Raw genomic sequence first — 14201 nt, 5'->3', positions numbered from 1 at the left:
AAATTAGATTTGAGGGAACCCCATTTTGGACTCATGGAAACTATTGTCCCAAAATTATGAGTGTCACAGTGGGGTAAGTCCTGCTACCCTAAATGATATATATGAAAGAGGAGTGGTTATATTACTGCACCAATTAGCAGAGTTCTGGATGACTGATTTGTAGACTTGAGTAGGAATCCAATCATTGCCACTGGGAAATTAAATTCAAACAAATAAGTAAATCTGGAACTGAAGTTACTCTTAGTGACCATAATTGTAAAACAACTGGATTGTGACAGGTGGGACATCTTATACACATCGGTGAGCACACCGTAAGGAGGGAAAATTTGGGGGAATAAGGCCTCTTGTCCTTTTGATTTAAATCCTTATTCTGTAATCTCCTCCATCTCGCCATCCCTCCGCAATACCTGCCCTCCTTCATTTCTGCGACTTGATCTTGCTGTGTTTTGGTCTGATGGATTTATGGTTCCATGCAGTGTGGTTGACTATTAACTGCTTCCTCAGTTCAGCAATGTAGGAGATCAACAAGCATTGCCAGCATTATCAGGGACGTCCTCATCCTGAAAATAAATAAAGCAGAACTACTGAGATCCACCAGTTGGAAGAGCAGTCAATGTAAGTCGTCATGGCTCTGATACTTGTGATTCCATGAATCAGGAGCACTCGGAACTCATCATTTATTTGCAATTTCACACTGAGATTGACTGAATTTGAAGTATCACACTGGTACAAGAGAAAGACCATGTCAATGCTTGAGAATGAAGAACACAGCTCGACCCAGGAGGGATGTCACCCCACTATCTAACCAACCTGAGATTCCTCGATGGATATAAAAAGGTGGGAAGTGTTTAATGATGCAGCTTCTTGCACGTGACAAAATGTTCAGGGGCCGAATATCATCGTTGAGCTGATAATTCAAAAAGGATATCACGAGAGGACTTGTGTAGTTTTGCTATTCATGTGTTGAAAGACTACAAACTTCAATAGCTTCTGATGCATCCTTTCATTGGCTTGTGGACCATAATGATAGGGTAGTTGATACACAAGGTGGTTGTATGTACACCATGCTTCCAGCAGAAGTCCAATGTGTAGTATGGAATCAGGTGTTAATACGAAATGAGGCATGTGCATGCAGAAAAGATTTAGTTGAATTTGGCATCGTGTTCGGCAAAGCCATTGTAAGGATGAAAGCCCTGCTCCTGTGCTACACTGTTCCATGTTCAGCTCTAATAAACACCCAAGACCAAGCAAATTATTTATATAATGGGCGCATGATGCGACGGAAGCTCTTGATAGAGGTTGTCATTTATTTGACTGTACCCTGATATGATTGGCTGATAGTTGACTACAGATTTGGAATGTTTCAATTCTCTAACTTCAGTTTGCTCTTATTTTATTCTGGTTTAGACTTCCTGCAATGTTAAGAGTGGCCCTGACTTTGTGTAATGTAAAGCTAGTATCTCAGGGGGTCTCAATGATGCTTGTTTTTTGTGTGCATACGAAACATCATTGCAATGACACAAAGGGATATCCATTGGAAGTTGAGGTGTCTGCTCAACTTAAGCCACATAATTGGCCACAGTTAGGAGGTGGGTCGGCTCTCAGTCTATGCTTTGAAAGGATTTCATTGTGCATTGGGACCAACAGTAAGTGTTTCGTTTTTTTCTCCCAGTCTGATGCCAGACAGAGAGCAAGATTGAAAGCAAAACACAGCATGAAATCAATGCTCAAACTTTTTATGTTGATGAAAGTTCATTAAATGTCACTGTTCATTGTCATGGCAATTCCAGTTTTTAGCACACTTGTATTAAAGGGTTGTGATCAGATCAAGTGCCTCTTATACACATCGGTGAGCACACTGTAAGGAGGTAAAATTTGGGGGAATAAGGCCTCTTATCCTTTTGATTTAAATCCTTATTCTGTAATCTCCTCCAACTCGCCATCCCTCCGCAATACCTGCCCTCCTTCTTTTCCGCAACTTGATCTTGCTCTGTTAATTGCTCTTCCGCCGGCAGTTTGCTTTCAGCTAAAAGGCCTCGTCCCTGGGATCTCCTCGCTGTCCAGAACTGGCTCATTACAGCTCCTCCATCTTTGAGATCACCCCTGAAATTGTCCCTTTTGATCAATCATATGCTTCAGCATCTTCTCTCTAATTTGCCATTAAATCTTTGAGAACACTCCTCCTGTGAAGTACATTAAGAAGTTTTGCTACATTAAAACTACAAAATAAATATCAGTTGTTGGTTTGCATTATCACAAAAATATAAAATTGATTGCATGTAACCGGCAAAGAATTCTGGGGGAATGGGGATTGAAATGAAATGATTATCTTTAAGCATTGGTCAGTTCATCTTTGAGCTCACCAAAGAGTCCATCTGAAACCAAACCAACCAGTTCAGACTTGATCATTGATGACGAAGAATGTAAGAAGCCAGCAACAGGCCAATAACTGGAGGAAGAGAAAATTGAGCATCAAGTCTGCGTCAAAAATGATCCTCAGACTGGTCACTCTACACATTCATGTCACTCTTGTTCATATTGTTGCATTCTGTTTGCTTGACAATTTGTGAATCAAATCAAAATAATCCACAGGTTTAGCGTCATGGGGGGAGGGCATTCGTGGGCCATGACCCATCCCCAAATGAGTTATTGTGCTTCCCCCACCCACCCGCAGCACTAGGGGTTAGGGCTGTGGGAAAAGTCAGCTCCGCAATGCGTGGCTCTGGCTGCGAGAGCATGTATTGTCCTGAGTGGGACAAGAACAGGCTTTCCTGTGAGCCCCTAGATGTCTGAGTGACTGATACTCATTACCCAAAACGTATTCACGAAGGATGCCAACAGGGCCAAAAAAAATACAAATGAAAACTTATCTCAGCAGCAGGCAGCACGTTTGGGCAAGGATGGATTGAGAAAGTCTGGGGCTGGTGGGAGGCAGGGGTGGTGTTTGTACATATGGGAACAGATCCAGCAATATTTACTGAGATCTACTGGAACCATATGGGGTTCCATGGGAAACCATTCTCTTGTGAATTTCAGCCGCTGACAGTCACCAGAGACAAATGTTAAAAAATTTAACAAACGAGCACAGATTAAATCAAAAGCCACCTTCTGTACTACCCTGATGGACACTTGTCAGTGGTGGAAAACTTTGTTGATTGGAAGACTATAGTTTTAATTTAGAACTGCAGACTGCACCCAACCTACGCTGAGTGAATTTGCAGATGACAATTTGTGTCCCCCCCTCCCCCCCCCCCCCCCCCGATTACCCAAATGGCCCATCGATTAGATCTCTTCTGACCGCCGACTCTGATAATCCAACATATTGAAGGTTGATGTCCCAAAAGATAAAGGCTTTTCTTTGAGACCTGGGTCCAATCCAATGAGACTCTTGCAAGAGGATGTGGAAATAAAAGCAAGGATGTTTTGCTACGGCCTTTGTGAGAACACCTCTGGAGTTTTGTCTGCATGTTTGTCTTATCTGAGAAAACATGATCTTGGCAGGAGTGGAATTGGGCCAATTCATGGAATGGCAGGAATGAAGCATGGGGAGAGAGTGGGTTAATTAGGCCAATATTCACAATAGTTCAAAAAAATAAGACAGATCTCATGAAAATCTATTACATTTGAACAAGACGAGGCAAATATGATACAGCCCAATGTGGTTCCAATGGCCGTGGAGCCTAGGATGAGGGGGGTCACAGATTGAGGATGAGTACTATGCTATTTAGAACTGAAATCTGGATAAGTTTATTCACCCATTTTGGAGCACAGAAGGCAGTTAAGGCCAAGTTATTAAATGCATTCAAGAAGGGGGTAGATATGAAGAGAAAGCAGGAATAGGGAACTGAAATGATAGGTGGAGAAGGGCCAAATGGCCTTCTGCTCCTTTTTTCTCGTTTCTCTGACAATGAAGTGGTGAAAACCCTTTTTGCCTACCTGCTCTATTTGCTGTCTCAACAGCATTTGCTCCGGAGGAAGAACCATAATGCATATTTGCCTGCAAAAGTACAATGTGTGCCCATATCAGCTGGAGTGAGATGGTAAATCTACTCTTCACCCCGAGCTGGAGGCAGATGAACCAAGATCCACCTGATCCAGGAACCTGTTATTGGTACCATGAGATAAATAGGAAGCTTTCACATTAGGTCAACTTTATAATTACAAAAACACTACTCAAGATTTTTGAACATTTCCCAAACTGTTACAAGTGAACAGGTTCTGAGTGAGAAAGAACATTTCAGAACAGATTTCTTCCCTTCAGTTCACAAGTAACACAAAGTAGACAGAAGAGAGGACACTATTAGGGAAGATTCCTCGAATGCTGCCTGCCACACCACAGCAGCACTCTTGGCTGCTCAGAAACAGTTATTTTACACTGATTCACGCACCCAGACAAGGTGTCAATGCTCTTAAATATCTAAAATCCATGTCCAGAGATCGTAACCAACATAAGGAAATTTCTCAATCATCCCTTTATTAATTTTCCACCTCACAGAAAGACACTCAAAATTATGTGTGAGAAATTTTATTTTTGTTTTATTTATGCAAAAAGGAAATGGAGTGTTATTTGTCTAATGGTTTTCGATTATGTTTCTCCTGGGAAAAGCTGCAGGGAAATGAGCAGACTTGTCACGATGAGAGCCTATGCCTGAAATGCTACCCTTTTTTTAAAGCAACGTGTCAGTCTTGTTGCTGTTGAGAAGTGTTTGTCGGGAAGGCAGGGGAGGATAGCAGCTGAAAATCGCCAGCAAAACATTAATGGGTTGACTTGCTGATGCACAGCCAATGAGTTGGGGGAGGGGAGAGGAAATAAGAACACTTTAACGTGCTCCTTTATTTTAGTGTTAGACCTCCTCTGCTGCTACAAACTGCTTGACCACCTACCCTGAGAGATGAATCAGGTGAAGCTCTCTCTCCACTCCTCAATTCCCCAATCATTTATAGTTCTCATTCCCCTGCCGGCATACCAGTGCCAATTAAAATACATGATCTCACCTTGGGTTAATGAGAATACCTTTCCCTTCTCAATGCTTCTCTCCCTCCCAGCCCACACTTCACAGGAGTCTGCCAGAGACAAGGCTCAAGTGTTGTCTGGGCTGATGGTTACTCCCAGAAGACCACCAAGTCTCCCTTGAACTACAAGATTCAGAAACAAGGCAGGCACTGTCAGCAGGAGGGGACAGATGAACACAATATACAATCTTTGATATGCTTCTCTCTATCTTAAAATTTGCATCCATTAGCCAACATTGTAAAGGAACAAAAAAAATACACAAGGTCCAGAATTGATGACTGATTTACTTTTTGGTTTAATATTATTTATATTGTCATACTCTATAATAAAACTAGGTAAAGACTCTGGCTTCAGAATTAAAAATAAATATTTTTATAATTATTTTGAGGGATCTTTCTTAATTAAAAAGCACAATATAATTATCATGGCTAATCTTCATCAAATTATTGCAACCAGAAGCAAATTCAAACTACTTGATGATCACCATTAATTGAACCAGAGTCATTAACCCTTTCTCCTGCTTTATTTCTTGGAAGGACAGCCAACTTTTCATTTTAGCTGTTCTGTTTATTTAGTATTTTGTATCATTTTCTGTTACTGCCCTGAAGGACATTTAACAGATGACCATTCCATTGGTATTGACCAACTCCCTGGTACTTTCTCCAAAGGCAGGGATGTAACGGAATACTGTTTTTATTATCTTGGGCATCTTTTGGAATAATTTGTGGACAGATGACATCTTTGCCTATTCCATTGGTGATAACACAAAGAGGTGAAGTGATCCTATAAGGATTTTGTTTGGAGTTCATAAATATTTTGTCTTACTTATGAATGGATCGAGTTTTAAATTAAGAGATGTGTGTGCTAGTGGTAAACTACTGTTATGTCACGAATGGCTGCAGCCGACTGGACACGCCACTCAAGACCGATCCTTCCCACAGCTTCTTGCATGTTCTCCTTTCTTTTTGCTTCGATCAGTCAATGAGGTTCCAGTCTTTAGTTAATAAAAGCCTGATAGTTTCACAATTCCAGCCTTTTGCAATTATTGATGGGACATCTATTTTATTAACTAAAAATTTCAAATAAGCATGGAACAATACCTGAAACGTGAGAAGCTTGATGTTGACCCACGGTGGCTGGACGCCCCAAACAACTTTGAACTACATTGATACTGCTTTGAAAACTTGCTGGCAGCCGCCGCGGATGCCATCATCACAGATGTTAACTGACTGAGACTACTCTCGCGTGTCGGACCCCAAGTGTTCCCAATGATCAGTATGCCAGCTCATACCAAACAGCTATGGAGATTGTTAAGGACAAGTATCGCAGGAAAGCTAATGAGGCTCCTCTTGGCCACCAGAAAACAGTGACCTGGTGAGTCAAGTCCCAAGTACCTGTGAGCCCTCCTGAACCTGTGCAGTGCATGTGATTGTAAGGCCATGTCGGCCGCCCAGAATGCAGAAGTGTGTACGGGTTGGTATCTTCTCTGGTTACATATGGCAATGACTACTGGAACAAAAGGTGATTGAACTTACAGAGACACTGGAGGTGGCCCTCCAGAACTCAGATGATTACTCAGCCTCTTGGTCGTCACAGGCACCACTACTTTGGGACAGGGCATCATCTCACCCTGTAAGTGACTGGACCTCTACACTGTCCCACTACTCTAGTGATGGGACCTTGGCCACCACTGAGGATGATCTCCCCAATTGCTATTTCTGTGGGCAGGATCTGAATCCGAGGAAATGTTGCCCTGTCAAGGATGCAGTGTCCACCAGGTGCTGGACAAAGGGGAATTACGCCAAAGTTTGCCAGTCCAAACCATTCACGAAATCTAGCAGCACCATGTGTGGACAGTCTCCACTCCGGGAAGTGCTTCAGCGGCATCTTCCCTGCACACCAGTGACATCATGTGTGAGTAATGAAATCACAATTTTGGACTGTGCTCCTAATGCCATTTTCTCAGGCATACGACTCCATGAGGGGTTGAGGCCAGCCATCTTATCACAGGAGCATAAGCACCCATCAGACTCGGAAAATGGATCCATGCTGGCCTCCATCATCTTGAACCAGGAGGCACCACACAAACTCGCCAGGTCCATGATGGACGTCCAGGTAAGCAGGCATGTTATCAACTGTTTATTTGATAGCAGGAGTACAAAAAAATGTATCCACCCCAATACCGCTATACGGTTGTGCCTTAAAGTACATCCTGCCAAATACAGGATATCACTCACATCAAAATCATACATGGCAGCCATCCTGCATTGTGACCCTGACTGTTAGAGGCCTAGTTTACAAACACTTCAGACTGTTCATCATGCCATAACTCTGTGCCCCCTTGCTACTGGGGTTGGATTTCCAGTGCCAACTTCAGAAAGTCACTCTGCAATTCGATGGGCCCCTCCCCCCTCACTGTCTGCAGCGAGCAATTCACAGACGGCCCCATGAAAGTGACATATGGTCTCTCGACCTTCAAGGTCAAACCCCCCCCCCACTGTTCACCAGTCTCACCCCCAATTGCAAGCCGATGGGCACCAGGAGTAGATGGTACTGTGCAGCTGTTCATTATGTTGGAGGTTCAGTGCTTGTTGGGTGAGGGCATCATTGAGGTCAGCAATAGCTCTTGGAGGGCCCAGGTGGTCATGGTAAAGAATTGAGATAAGAATAGGATGGTCATAGACTACAGCCAGACCATAAACCGATACACACAACTCGACACGTAGCCCTTCCCCACATAGTCAATATGGCAACCAGATTGCACAATATTGGGTATTCTCCATGACTAATCTGAAGTCAGCGTATCACCAGCTCCCGATTTTCCCAGAGGACTGCCTGTATATGGCATTCGAGGAAGATGGCCACCTCTACCAATTCCTCCAGGTCCCCTTCAGTGTCACAAACGGGGTCTCCGTCTTTCAGTGGGAGATGGACCACTATGATCTACATGCCACTTTCCCATAAGGTAACTATCTGCAGCCACAAATTGCAGGATCATGATGTGTGAACCTCACTTATAATGAGAACCAAATGTCTGTTCCAGACTGCATAACTAGCCATACTTGGCTGCGTGGTGAAGAATGGTGTAATTGGCCCCAACCCTGACCACATGCATCTGCTGATGGAGCTACCCCTCCCATATACCCACAAAGCTCTGAAGAGATCCCTTGGATTCTTCCCATACTATCTACACTCAATGGTTCCCCAACTATGTGGACAAGATTAGCTCATTGGTCAAAGCCACCATGTTTTCTTTCCAGCAGAGCCCCAAACTGCATTCGACAGTATCAAAGACAACATCACCAAGGCCACCATGCATTGGCAAGTCCACACATTCCAAGTAGAGACCAATGCATCTTCCTTTGCCCTGGCTGCCACACTCAATCAAGCAGGTAGACCTTTCATCATCTTCTCACACATCTCCAAGGCCCTGAAATTCACTGCTCCTCAGTCAAAAAAGAGGCACAGCCATTGTGGAGGCACTACTTCACCGACAAATGGTTCACCCTCCTCATGAACCAGTAGGCAGTCACATTCATTTTTAAAAATAAGCAAAGGGACAAAATCAAAAATGATAAGATCCTTAGGTGGAGAATTGAACTGTCCACTTACAACTATGATATTCTCTACTGGCCCGGCAAATTTAATGAGCCCCGGATGCCTTATCCCGAGGAACCTGTGCTAGTGTTCAAATGGACAGACTGCAGACCCACCATAATAACCTCTGTCACCCCAGAGTAACTAGGTTTCTCCATTTTATCAAATCTCCATACTCTGCTGAGGAAGTCCGGAAAATGACTAAAAACTGCCAGGTCTGCGGCGAATGCAAACCTAAATTTTACTGGCCGGACAAGGCGCACCTGATCAAGGTTAACCGCCCCTTCAAGTGCCTCAGCATTGATTTCAATGGACCTCTCCCCTTCTCTAACCAGAATGACTACTTCCTTATAATCAACAGCAAATATTCCCGTTGCCCTTTCGCCATCCAATGCCCGGACATGACCAAGGCCACAGTTATCAAGGCCCTGTGCAATATCGTCATACTCTTTTGGTACACCAGCTTCATCCACAGCGACTGGGGGACCTCATTCATGAGTGATGAGCTGTGGCAGTACCTGCTGGCCAGGGGTATTACCACGAACAGGACCACCAGCTACAACCCAAGAGGAAATGGGCAAGTGGAAAAGGAGTATGCCACGGTCTGGAAAACCAACCTCCTGTTAATGAGGTCATGGGGTCTCCCTGTTTCCCAATTACAAGAAGTCCTCCCAGACAAACTCCCCTCCATCTGGTCACTTTATGTACGGCCACCAACAACATGCCTCATGAACAGATGTTTGTTTTCCCTAAGAAGTCTGTGACAGGGACTAGGCTGCAACCTGGCTTACCTCCCCAGGACCGGTCCAGCTCCAGAGGCACATCAAGTAATCTAAGACTGACCCGCTGGTTGAGATGGTCTACCTTCTCCACGCAAACCCCCAGTATGCCTGCATTGCCTTTTCTGACAGGCACAAATACATGGTCTCAATTCAGGACTTGGCATCATCGGGAGCCTCCCCGACCACCACTAACTTTCAACAGACACTCCCCCCAATTCAACCTTAGGAGTCCCGGAACCTGCAGCTGACCACCCCCTTCCTCTGGTCACTGTTGTTGCCAATTTTGTACCAGCTCCACATTCCTCCACCTGTCCCTACCCCTCGACAAACTGTTAACAGGCCAACCTCACAAGCTGTTCAGGAGGCTACGGCAGTGCCTCAACCATTGCCACGTCACTCGCTTCAGCAGAGGAGACCCCCTGATAGACTTAATCTGTAGAATGTATATCCGATTATCCAAATTCAGATTCTCTGAAATCCTCAGTTATCCGAAAAAAAATTTAAATTTTGGATAAATGAGGATATCTGAAATCTTCATTCATCCAAAATTTTTTTGGAGCCAAACTGACCGGGGGCCTTGGGCTCTTGGCGCCGGCAGCTGTGGACCTTGGGCTCCAGGTGGCAGCGGGGACCTTAAGGTCCCAGACAGGAGCAAGACCCTAGGGCAGTGATCAGTGGTGGCCAGCATTTTTTTTGTGAGAATTAAACATTATTTTTGTGCCTAAAAAGCCTTCCCTTTTGTTTGTTATTGTATAAACACTTTTACAAGTGATTTGTTGTTACTACAAGGCTGTTTTTATAAAAAGTGACCAGTTTTCTGAAAAAAAAGTTTATCCAAAATGGGCCCGGTCCGTATAGTTGTTTCACATTATCTTTTTTTCTCATCCCACAGGACTCTTCTTATAAAGGAGGGTTAATAAAAGCCTGATAGTTTCACAACTCCAGCCTTATGTGATTATTGATCAGTGATCATCTGTGCTGCTGGTAGGAGATCTGTTGATCACTGTATTGGAAGAGATCTGGTGCTGGCATGAAATGATCTGGTCTGCAGCAACACTGTGGGAGTCCACGTTGGCAGCACTATTCTGAGAGATCTGGTGTGTAGCAAGACTGAAGAAGATCTGAAGTGCAACAACAAAGTGTGAGATTTGGCAATCGGCAGATCTGCGAGAGAGCTGTACTTCTCTCATAGCAGTTCTGGGAGAGAAGTGTGCGCCATGATAACTCGGAGAAGTCTTTTGTGCAGCATTAGTGAGAAGGATCAGTTGTAAAACAGGACTTGGGCGATTTGACATTTAATATTTAACATTTAGTCAGCAGTTATGTGGGATACTGCAGTACTAGGAGAGATCTGCTGTGCAACAGTACTGGGGGATTCCAGCCTGCAGCACTGTTGTGGAGAATTGTGTAATACTCCAAGGGACATCTAGAGTGCAGTAGTGATATAATGTCCTTGTAATCAGCAGTTTTGTGGAGGCAGCAGGAGAACTGTTGGTCATTGAAACAAAACTGACATTTGTTAAATGAGATTGTTGTGGTACTTTCCTTGGGTGTAAAACCATCACATGAGCCAAGTGTCTATGCTGAAACCTCCGTGAAACTCATTGTAAGATATGCAGCTACAGATGAGATAACCATCTACCCTCCTTCCTTTCCCTGACATTGTGTATTGGGCAGGATCAATCCCTAACACTGGAAGCAAAGCAGTGAATCGTGCTTACAGTTTATTGGGGCATGGTAGTAAATCACAAAATTCTGTCGATACTGTGGTTGAAGTAAAAACACAAAATGCTGGAGAATCTCAGCAGGTCAAACAGTGTCCTTTATGTAACAAAGGTAAAGATGCAGAACCGACGTTTCGGGCTTGAGCCCTTCATCAAAGGAAGTGAAAATGCCGGAAACATCCAAACAAAAGAGTGGGGGTATCGTTGGCAACAGCGGGAGATGATAGGTGGAGAAAGGAGGGAGGGGACAGCAGCAATGAGAGGGAGGAGGGATGTTTGGGTGGGTGGAAGAACTGGAAAATTGTAGGTTAATTTGAACTCTCTCTCTCTCTCTCTCTCGCTCTCTCTCTCTATGTAATTATTTTTTACTTTCATTCTTGCTGGTTCACACTGGTTACCTAGTTATTAACCTTACTTCACTAGAGGCCAGTCTTCATTAAAAACTCATTTAATTCCGTTTAAAGCCTTGAATTCTTTTGTGGGCAATGGGTTAAGCTTATTTTTATATGCCAATTTGCGGAGCACACACATATTTAAAAAAAGCTAAACATATCAGTAATTGTGAGTGATATTTGCTTTGTTAGAAGTCCTTGCTTGTGTAACTGCAAACTTCTTTTTTCTCCTCTGATTTTATTATGGAAGTGCAGGGTTTTATAAACATTTGTTTAACCTATCCATAAAGGTCCCAACCTGAAACATTGACTGACCATTTCTATCCATGGATGTTGCCTGACCCGTTGAGTCCCTCCAGCTTCTGCGTTTGCTCAAGATTCCAGTATCTACAATTTTTGTGTTTCGCTGTGGTTACTGAAAGAACTTGGCCAATTCACTCATACCTTCCTCAGAGAAGGAAGGTCATTCATTGACTTGCCTGGTTTGGTGGCAAAAAGTCTGTATGGACATGCCGTTCTCTTTGGCTGCTTCAACTGAATGTCCAATACTCTGTTGTTTGCCCAAAGACTGAGTGTTACAATGCAGCTGTGGGAGATTTTTCACTGTCTTCCTGCAGCAGTTGGAGTTTGTCTCAGTGGGTGTCCCTGGGAACCGATCGTGCAGCGAAGACTCCAGTCTTTTGCAGCTGTTTAGGATGAACCTCAACAAAGATCATGTTTTCCAGACCTTCTTGACAAACGGACATTCCAGAATGAGATGAAGGACAAACTCATCCTCACCATACATACCTCAATATGAAGCAGCAAACCCATATCACTGGTGTCCAAATGTCATATCTCCCAAATCCTGTTTTACAACTGATCCTTCTCACTAATGCTGCACAAAAGACTTCTCCGAGTTATCACGGCGCACACTTCTCTCCCAGAACTGCTTTGAGAGAAGTACAGCTCTCTCGCAGTACTGCTGTTTGCCAGATCTCACACTTTGTTGTTGCACTTCAGATCTTCTTCACTCTTGCTACACACCAAATCTCTCAGAATAATGCTGCCAACGTGGACACCCACAGAGTTGCTGCAGACTAGATCATTCCATGCACAGCACCAGATCTCTTCCAATTCAGTGCTCAACAGATTTCCTACCAGCAGCACTTATATACCACCAGTAACGATGAAAGTCTGGACAGGGTAGTTAAACAAGAAAAGTATACAGATGCTGGGGTCGAGTGCAATGCACTGGAGGACCTCAGCAGGTCACCCGGCATCCAGAGGGAGTAAAAGATAGCCAATGTTTCAGGCCTGGGTACTTCACCAGGGTAGCCCCGGCTCACAATGAGCTAAACAAGAGCTGGTGCTTGAAGCGTTCTTTCAAATGACCTTTGTCATCTGCTTCTGGAAGCATCTGAGAATATCCATGATCTCCTTTTCCATCATGACTTTGAGGATAATTGTCTGAAGAACTCAGTCTGACTGAGCTGTGGTCAATTTGTGCTAAAATGCAGTCTGGTCTACATGAAACCCATTGATCTTCCAGTGCTACTGAACTCTGTGGACAGGTGCATTCCATGGTCCCTGCCCACGAGATGTGCTGAAGCTTGTTGCAGTTGTCACAGAGGCATAATGGAGAAAGGTCACAGTTCAAGGGCCTCATATCATTGTATATTGAGGGGCGTCATCATGAGAGAAAAAAAACACATCTTGGACTTGTTTGCTTAGGAATGCATGAAAAAGGAAAATTAATGCCTTGTGGATATATTGTAAATGGAATGATAATGCTTGTATTGAAAATAGTGGCATATGAATACAAATTAAATTTAGCATATATATTTGCATATGTTATGAATAAGGCAATATTTTTTCCAGGTAAAATACATATTCAGCTGTAATCATCATGGATTAACTTCAGTAGAATTACTGGATAGCCCCCAGATGTAGAACTTGAGTTAATATTTTCCCTAATCCAAAGTTCTTTGATCTTTAAAATCCTTCTTTTGCTCATCCAGATGAATGGTCTCGACCCCAAACATCAATAGCGTGATTCACTCTGTGGGATGATGCTGCCTGACCTGCTGAGTTCCTCCAGCAGTGTTTATTTTTTTCTCCAGATTCCAGCATCTGCTTCTCCCATCCTGCTTAAATCAGCAGAGAATGGGATTGCAGTTGGGATCTTCCTGCTTTAGATGAATCGATATACCCAATTCATTTGGGGATGGTATATTTACTCATTGCGCTAACTCTATCATCAAGGATCCATATAAAGTCATAGTCATAGGGTTGTACAGCACAGAAACAGGCCCTTCAGCCCATCACATCTATGATGACCTTCTGCCCATCAACTTTAATCCTATTTGTCTCCATTAGGTCCATATCCTCTATTCTTTGCTTATTTAAGTACCTGTCTAGATCCCTTAAACATGGTGATTGTATTTGATCCCACCACCCCCTCCGGCAGCATATTTTAAATCTTCAAAATGTACTAGGGGTGTAGGTTAATTGGGTGTAAATTGGGCGACATGGACACATGGGCGAAATGGCCTGTAACCGTGCTGTATATCTAAATTTCAAATTTTCTAAATGTAAGTTTAAATATCAACCATCCTGCATTTAAAAAAAAATCATCCTTAAATCCCCAATAAAACTCTTTCCCCCCCCCCCACAGCCCCTTTTTCTCCAGGAAAAACTAATCCAGCCTGTC

At 43.6% G+C, this 14201-nt stretch overlaps 1 long non-coding RNA gene across 1 annotated transcript in view; it reads right to left on the bottom strand.

Moving 5' to 3' along the window:
• Window positions 1–1720: 1720 nt before the first annotated feature.
• LOC138759960 (uncharacterized) overlaps window positions 1721–14201 on the bottom strand; it is a 75976-nt gene continuing 63495 nt past the window's right edge. The window contains exon 3 of the long non-coding RNA XR_011355275.1: window positions 1721–2183. This is a non-coding gene — a long non-coding RNA (uncharacterized lncRNA). The remainder of the gene's footprint in view (window positions 2184–14201) is intronic.

The sequence above is a fragment of the Narcine bancroftii genome, chromosome 4 (assembly GCF_036971445.1).
Source record: "Narcine bancroftii isolate sNarBan1 chromosome 4, sNarBan1.hap1, whole genome shotgun sequence".
Taxonomy (NCBI): domain Eukaryota; kingdom Metazoa; phylum Chordata; class Chondrichthyes; order Torpediniformes; family Narcinidae; genus Narcine; species Narcine bancroftii.
The sequence above is the reverse complement of the archived record's forward strand: the minus strand, read 5'-3'. Positions and strand labels throughout refer to the sequence as shown.